We start from the raw sequence: 7,559 nt of genomic DNA, 5'->3' as shown, positions 1-7,559 counted from the left end.
CTACAATGAAAGACTAGCTGAGGAAGTAAGGAAGAAGGCTTCGACCTAAGCTTAGTGACCTAAAGAGGAAGTGATCATATAACAACAGTCTCACAACAACGTTGTATGTGCTCCATAAGAAAGTAGCACCTACCGTGGCTAACAGACGGGAAGTAAAAAAATCAGAAGTAATATTCAAGATCATATGAGTGCTATGGAATTCCAATATGTATGGGCACTAAGATAAGTTAAGTATGCACGCAACAAGGGGGCAGAAAGACCAGGAAAAGTAATTGCCTACGTTTAAAGAAAGCTGAGAAGGAACGAAAGGAATTATTCGATCAGTGATACAGAGTTAGTTACATCATGAACACACTTACGATTTTAGAATATTATTCATGTAGCATATATACTGACATTCATACAGTCGTAGAAGACTCCAGTATGAGTTAAAAGAAAGAATTGAGCCCAGGGTATAAACAAACGATTGAATTGTTAGAAGATTGTATCATGGATATTCTATAGCGTCCATGGAAGGCTAAAGTAATAACTAATACCAGGAGCCGCTGATCGGAAGATAGCTCAAGCCTACATGAAGGCTGATCAGAAGGAAGAGAAAACTAAAGAGTTATATCAACCAAATAAATCAGGTGTCTGATTATTAGACCCAGAAAATTATAGAAATCATGATTAAGAACATTGCAGACTTACTCTAACATCAGAGGTACAAGAGAGATAGTACAGCAACCATATTCTATAACGGCTTTACGATAAAGCCAGTTAGAAGAAGTACCAGCCTCATAAGAAGTCAGTATGAAGCTCCCACTGGATTGTGTATGCACCAAAGGTGCAAGTATTATAATAGAGCTTCATGTTATAGATGCGAATTATACCTATGTGGAAGGAAGGTTATGAAAGAGATAAAAGATGTGATAATAGTCCATACTTCAGATAGAAGGCTAGAAGCGCTGGGATTCAGTATCCAGAAATGATAGCAGCGTCGTCAGTGCCATACCTTCCAACCTATGATTTCTAGGTATCGAGAGGTCTAGTTAAGAGAGTAAATAAGAGTTTGAAATGATGTGATGTCCCGCTTGATGTTCCAGAATGACACCAGGAAATCTATGGTGCAAGCAGGTTTAAGGAGGGTTGCGAGTAGTATAAATGAATATGTGTAAGTCGCAAGCTAAAGTATGGTAGAGAGACAAGGTTTTAGGAAGACAACAGTAAGGATAAGAAAAGGTGAGTGAGAAGGTGACGAAAATGGATAAGCTCTCGGGATTAAGCCCAAGAAAACAAGAAGAGATGATGGTTTCTCTAAGTTATAGATAACTCAGTATAGCCTGAATAAACTCAAAGGAGTCTAAGACTAGTATCATTTAGAAGAGATGGAATGCTGCCCTAGTAGTAGAATGGGGATGTGATTGTGATAGATAAAGGATAACGTTTGGGCCTTCAATTGAGTAATGACTTGAAGAGGATTTCATGAATTGTACGGGATTAAAATACCCATGTAAGGTGAGTCACATTGGGATGCTATAAAATACGGTTATGGAAGTATAGTATCGCCCCTAGGTGGATCAATCTAATCATTTCAGATGTTCCCCGATGAGACGTAAGCCCTAGCGGCAGTGTTACATAAAAGGTCAAGTTATCAATGGTAGATTATAGATCAATATTGAGGTGAATCAACAATGGATGGATAAGAGTTACAAAGTATGAGATGAGAGTAGGTTGTCATTCTTAAGATAATCAATAACTAGGAAGCATTAAAGGACTTAGATTTATACATCTATGATAAGAAGCGAGAGAGTAAACTGGAATTGGGTAGCAGACCTCGATAATAATAAAACCAAGGTAAGAGTTATGGTATAGTATGACCTACCTAGATGCAGTAAAGTCATACGGATGAATAACCAAGTCTATGAAATAAGATATAACAATATTCGTAAGTTCGACAAAGTACCGAGCGCAGAACTTCAGTATACCTATAGATGCCCAGAGGGACATCTTATTAAGCTTTGTATATTTTATAAAGTGAGGCCTAGAGATAGGGTAAAAGCTAGAGGAAAAAAAAGGAGAGAAGAGTCGCACATGCACACTTACAAAGTCAAAGTCATACATACTGCATGATAAAAGGTAGCAACAGTTACAAGATTGGAAGGATTCCGACCACGAGTCATGGTGTGAGAAAGAGGCCTAAAGGGGGGAATGCCCTGGCCTTTGGGTTTATTCATAGAACAGCTGCCTAAATGGCAAGGACAATATTAAAACCATTCGTAAGAGCTATCCGGTTATGAGACCGATAAATGCATTAGTCAACATTCGAGGACAAATGTTCCAAAGGGGGAAATGATGTTATGGCACGCAGTATTACGTCGATGTTACGCTCCGCAGTATTATATTACGATGATGTTATACCCTGTAGTATTGTACGTTGAATTTGTCAAAAGATAATTGACATCAGTTCAAGGACAAGATTATTTGGAGAGAGAGTAAGCAAATCGAAGAAAATGAATTTCATCGAAGTTTGACATTTTGAGATAAAATACAGTCCAAGCTACAATACCCTGTATTTATTGATTAGTGCCATACAAGGTACTACATGACCATGATAGTATGATGTATAAGTTGTATTAAAAATGAGTAGTATTTTAAGTAGTTTAAGATAATTCTTAATTATGTGGGTAATTGGTTAATTATTGGGTAATGGGATATTACCTAATTAATTAAGGAATTAAGTGGATAATTGTTGATTGGGAAATTTTGCCCAATGTGGTAGCCATGTAAGAGCCATTAGGTGACTCTTAAATAAATTTACAAGATGGCAACCTTTAAAGAGATAAGCACTTTATCTCATTTGATGATTCTGTGATTCTATGGGAGTACGGTGCAATCTTTCTCAAGAATATCATATGGATTTTCCCCAACTTCGATCCGCCGTTACATGTTACCGCAATTCACATGTGTTGGAAGGATTGTTAAGAGAATCGGCTCAGGTATGTTAAGGCTAAGCCCTTCCTTCATTTTGGCATGATCTCGTAACTACATGAGTTTGAATACGAGGCATAAAGAGAAATTCATATTCCCGAATTTATATACATTATCATAGTCTCATAAGTTATACTATTCTCTCTCTCTCTCTCTCTCTCTCTCTCTCTCTCTCTCTCTCTCTCTCTCTCTCTCTCTCTCTCTCTCTCTCTCTCTCTCTCTCTCTCTCTCTCTCTCTCTATATATATATATATATATATATATATATATATATATATATATATATATATATATATATATATGTTGAGTGGGAAATTTCCTCCAACGTGGCAGCCATGTAAGAGCCATTAGGTGACTCTTAAATAAATTTGCAAGATGGCAACCTTTAAAGAGATAAGCACTTTATCTCATTTGGTTAAAAAGTGTTATCAAGAAAGCCAAAAATGTTACGTCCATGATCATTTCCTTGCTTATTGTAAGCAAAAATTCCATTCCTACTTAATAATATTATTCATAAGCTTTAAAGTGGAATGCTTATATTTGCTAAGTTATGGATGAAGCTACAACAAATTCATACGAGATTTCATAAGGTAATAGCCACGAGATTTTGTGATTCTATGGGAGTCTGGTGCAATATTTCTCAAGAATATCATATGGATTTTCCCCAACTTCGATCAGCCGTTACATGTTACCGTAATTCACGTGTGTTGGAAGGATTGTCAAGAGAATCGGCTCAGGTATGTTAATGCTAAGCCCTTCATTTCGGTATGATCTCGTAACTACATGAGTTTGAATACGAGGCATAAAGAGAAATTCATATTCCCGAATTTATATACATTATCCTAGTCTCATAAGTTACAGTATTCTCCCTTATCGGGACTTTATATTCAATTGAGTATTGTCTTCTTCCAGTCAAGAGAGCAGAGGCTCTCTCTCTCTCTCTCTCTCTCTCTCTCTCTCTCTATATATATATATATATATATATATATATATATATATATATATATATATATATATCTATATATATATATATATATATATATATATCGTGCTATAATCGGTGGTAAGGCCCCTATTGGACAACCTATGATAGATGATAAGTTATATACTGAGCTTACTATGGTCGAGCGCCTATGAGGGAGCCCAGAATGGCCGAGATACAAAGCCTAGTATGTCCGAGCACCTATGAGCGAGCCTACTACGGCAGAGCAGTTATATATACCGAGCCCTATAAAGCCGGACAACTATTTTACTAACTATATTGAGAGAGTTGAGTTAGTATCAGCAGGTAAGCATATCTTCAGATTATCTTTGACTCCAATTACTAGCAGTTATTATATTATCAGTTCAGTTTCAGTTTTCAGTTATTCTATTGCCTTACATGCTCAGTACATTATTTCGTACTGACGTCCCTTTTGTCGGGGACGCTGCATTTCATGCGTGCAGGTTCAGACATACAGACGAGTAGACCTCCTCAGTAGGTGTTGCCTGAGTTCAGCTTGATCGGTAAGCTCCGTGTCCTTCGGAGTTGTCAGGTCTAGAGTTTAACATACATCTTGTGTATATATGTATATATATGTTATGGACAGGTCGGGCCCCTGTTCCGATCACAATACATCCATTAGTAGAGGCTTATAGACATATCTTGTCAGTTAGTGCAGTATGTTGGGCTTGTTAGCCTTGCATGTATATTTTGTTGGTTTGCCAGCTGTAGTAGTTATGACGGCCTTGTCGGCCCAGCTTTATATTGATATTTAGCCAGTGTTCGCAAATTGTCTTGCAATGTGGCCCATGGCCAAAGTATGACATTATATGTTCAGAGTCCCTTAGTCGCAAGTTGGTACGCAAGGATAGGTGAGGCACCGGGTGCCGGTCTCGGCCCCCAAGTTTAGGGCGTGACTACCATTATATTTGACGGTGTTCATATTCTCTTTGAAGTCCATCAGGTGATTGTTTGGATCTTCGTTCATCTTTCCTCTATAGACAACTATTTTGGAGGGCTTGAAGCAACCCTTGCTTCAACTCAAAATTGTTGGCTGCAACTGGAGGTGGTCTCACACTTGATAAGCCTTGGTTGTAGACCGGTCAAGCGTAATCACCAAGTGGTCTCCCAGCACTGGGAGCTATGTTTCCGAACTCGTCTGCACCCAAGGGTTGATTTTGATCCATTCTTCGAGCCCTCTCTTCTTCGTAGATAAGTTGTGCATTTCGAAGAGCTGTCTTCTCTACATCTCGTGTAGCGTTTTCTCTTTGTTGTGCTGCCTCTCTTGCAGCCAAATCAACATTCTCCTCATCTCCCACCATAACTTCTTTGGTTGAGGATTTCCCAACCTTCTCTGTATTCTCGGGGAGGTTTATTTCTTTCCCCAGCTGTCGCAGTTGCTTCTCAATTTCTGGATCGTACGGAAGCACTTCCTTCCCGGAGGATCGAGTCATGCACCAATCTAACATGTAGCCTGCACACAGTCAAGGAACACCAAACGTAAAAAGAGAAAAACAAAATAAAAAGAAAAATTCTTGAATTAGCACTACAAACTATTTCCAACACTATTGATTGCCAATCCCCGGCAGCGATGCCAAAATTTGATGAGCTAAAAACACAATACAAAATTATGCTCGCTAGTCGAATATAGTACGAAAAATATCGTATCCACACGGATTGGAGTGAAATAGTATTTTTGTAGTTTACAGCTTTATTGCTATTCAAGATGATCAATAATTTAGATTTGTGTGAATTAAAACTAACATTAACTAAAAGTCTAACTATTGGCTAATGAAAATTGCAACAAGAGTAAGCAAGAAGATATCAAGGGGAGAAAATAAGGGTTGATTGGATAGGTGTAAGATACTTGTTTGGGAATTAACTCAAGTCGATTCACTTCTAAGGTTCAAGTGAGTCTCTCGAATTTACTCAGTTATTAGTTCAACGTTTAGTAGAAAATCCTCTCTCGATTAAGTCTCAACCTCACAATATAAACTAAGTTAAGCTCAGTGAAGATATGCAAGAATTCGTAGTGGATTAGTCTTTAGGAGAACCTCTTTCGATTATCCTCCTAACTGGGTCTAAACAATAATTCAACTAGCCTCTTTCGATTACTAAGAAGAATCAACGAATTCAGCCAACAAGATAATGCAAAACATCACACTTTCGATAACATAAACATGTAAATATGTATGCAATAATAAAAATACCCAAAACGAATCAATAAATAAAACTAGAGGTAATATCCACAAACAATTCTCAAAACACCAAATCCATCAATCCCCAAGGAAGAATTACTCCATGGATATGGAGAAATTCATCACAATTAAGTTTAAGTCAAAGGAAAACATAAAACATCCAAACCCTTGTCTTGAGTGAGGATGAATGGTGAAATCCTTGTGATCTTGCTTCTCCCTCTTCTCCTTAGCTTCCTTAGGTCTAAATTATGTCAAAAGTCCTCAAAATACCATTTTTCCATGTATATATACCAAGTAGGGTCGGTCCCAAATAAAGACACCTTCTCTTACGCGAAATAGGACACTTTTTCCGGACAGGACGTGCGCGGCCGCGCACATGGAAGGGTGCTCGCGCACTTGGCCGTGCATATTTCACCCCGTTCTGCCTCTAGTGCGCGCCCAATGCACGACCAGTGCGCCACCGCACACGTGGATTGTGTTCTATTGAGAATTTTTGAAAATATAAAACCAAGTTGTAGCCCTTTTAAACAGCTTTCTAACGATATATTGTGGAGCCCAAACGAAGTTCTGAATGAAAAATTATATGCATTTTACTGGACAATGCACAAGATGCCTGCTCGATTCTTCGTTTCGTTCTTAAAATGCACAATCATCCAAACACGATCCGGACTTAATCCTTGGGCTTTTGCTCAGACTTCAAAGCTCCTGAATAGCTTGAACTCATTCCATAACATTTACATAGATCGGAATCATTCCTACAAGGCATAAAACAAACAATTAGTGCAAAACACTAGCGATTAAAGCTCCAACTCAATTAAAGTGCAGTAAATTAGAGTGTAATAATCGATTAAATCATGAGATTATAGCCTACCATCAACGGTCTATGAAACACATAGGTGTATAATATGAATGAATCCTATGGACGGGCTACGAGACGCATATGTGTATAATATAATATGTGAACCCTATGGACGGTCTACGAAATGCATAGGTGTATAATATGTGAACCCTATGGATGGTCTATGAAACGCATAGGTGTATAATATGAATGAATCCTATGGACGATCTATGAAACGCATAGGTGTATAATATGTGAACCCTATGGACGGTCTATGAAACGCATATGTGTATAATATGAATGAATACTATGGACGGTCTATGAAACGCATAGGTGTATAATACGAAACCCTATGGACGGTCTATGAAATGCATAGGTGTATAATATGAATGAATACTATGGACGGTCTATGAAATGCATTGGTGTATAATATGTGCATCCTATGGACAGGCTATGAAATGCATAGGTGTATTGTATATGTGATCCTATGGACGGTCTATGAAACGCATAGGTGTACGGTATGAATAAACACTATGGACGGTCTATGAAACGCATATGTGTATAATATGAA

Source organism: Nicotiana tabacum, chromosome 24 (genome assembly GCF_000715075.1).
Source record: "Nicotiana tabacum cultivar K326 chromosome 24, ASM71507v2, whole genome shotgun sequence".
NCBI lineage: Eukaryota > Viridiplantae > Streptophyta > Magnoliopsida > Solanales > Solanaceae > Nicotiana > Nicotiana tabacum.
This window is presented reverse-complemented; position numbering follows the sequence as displayed.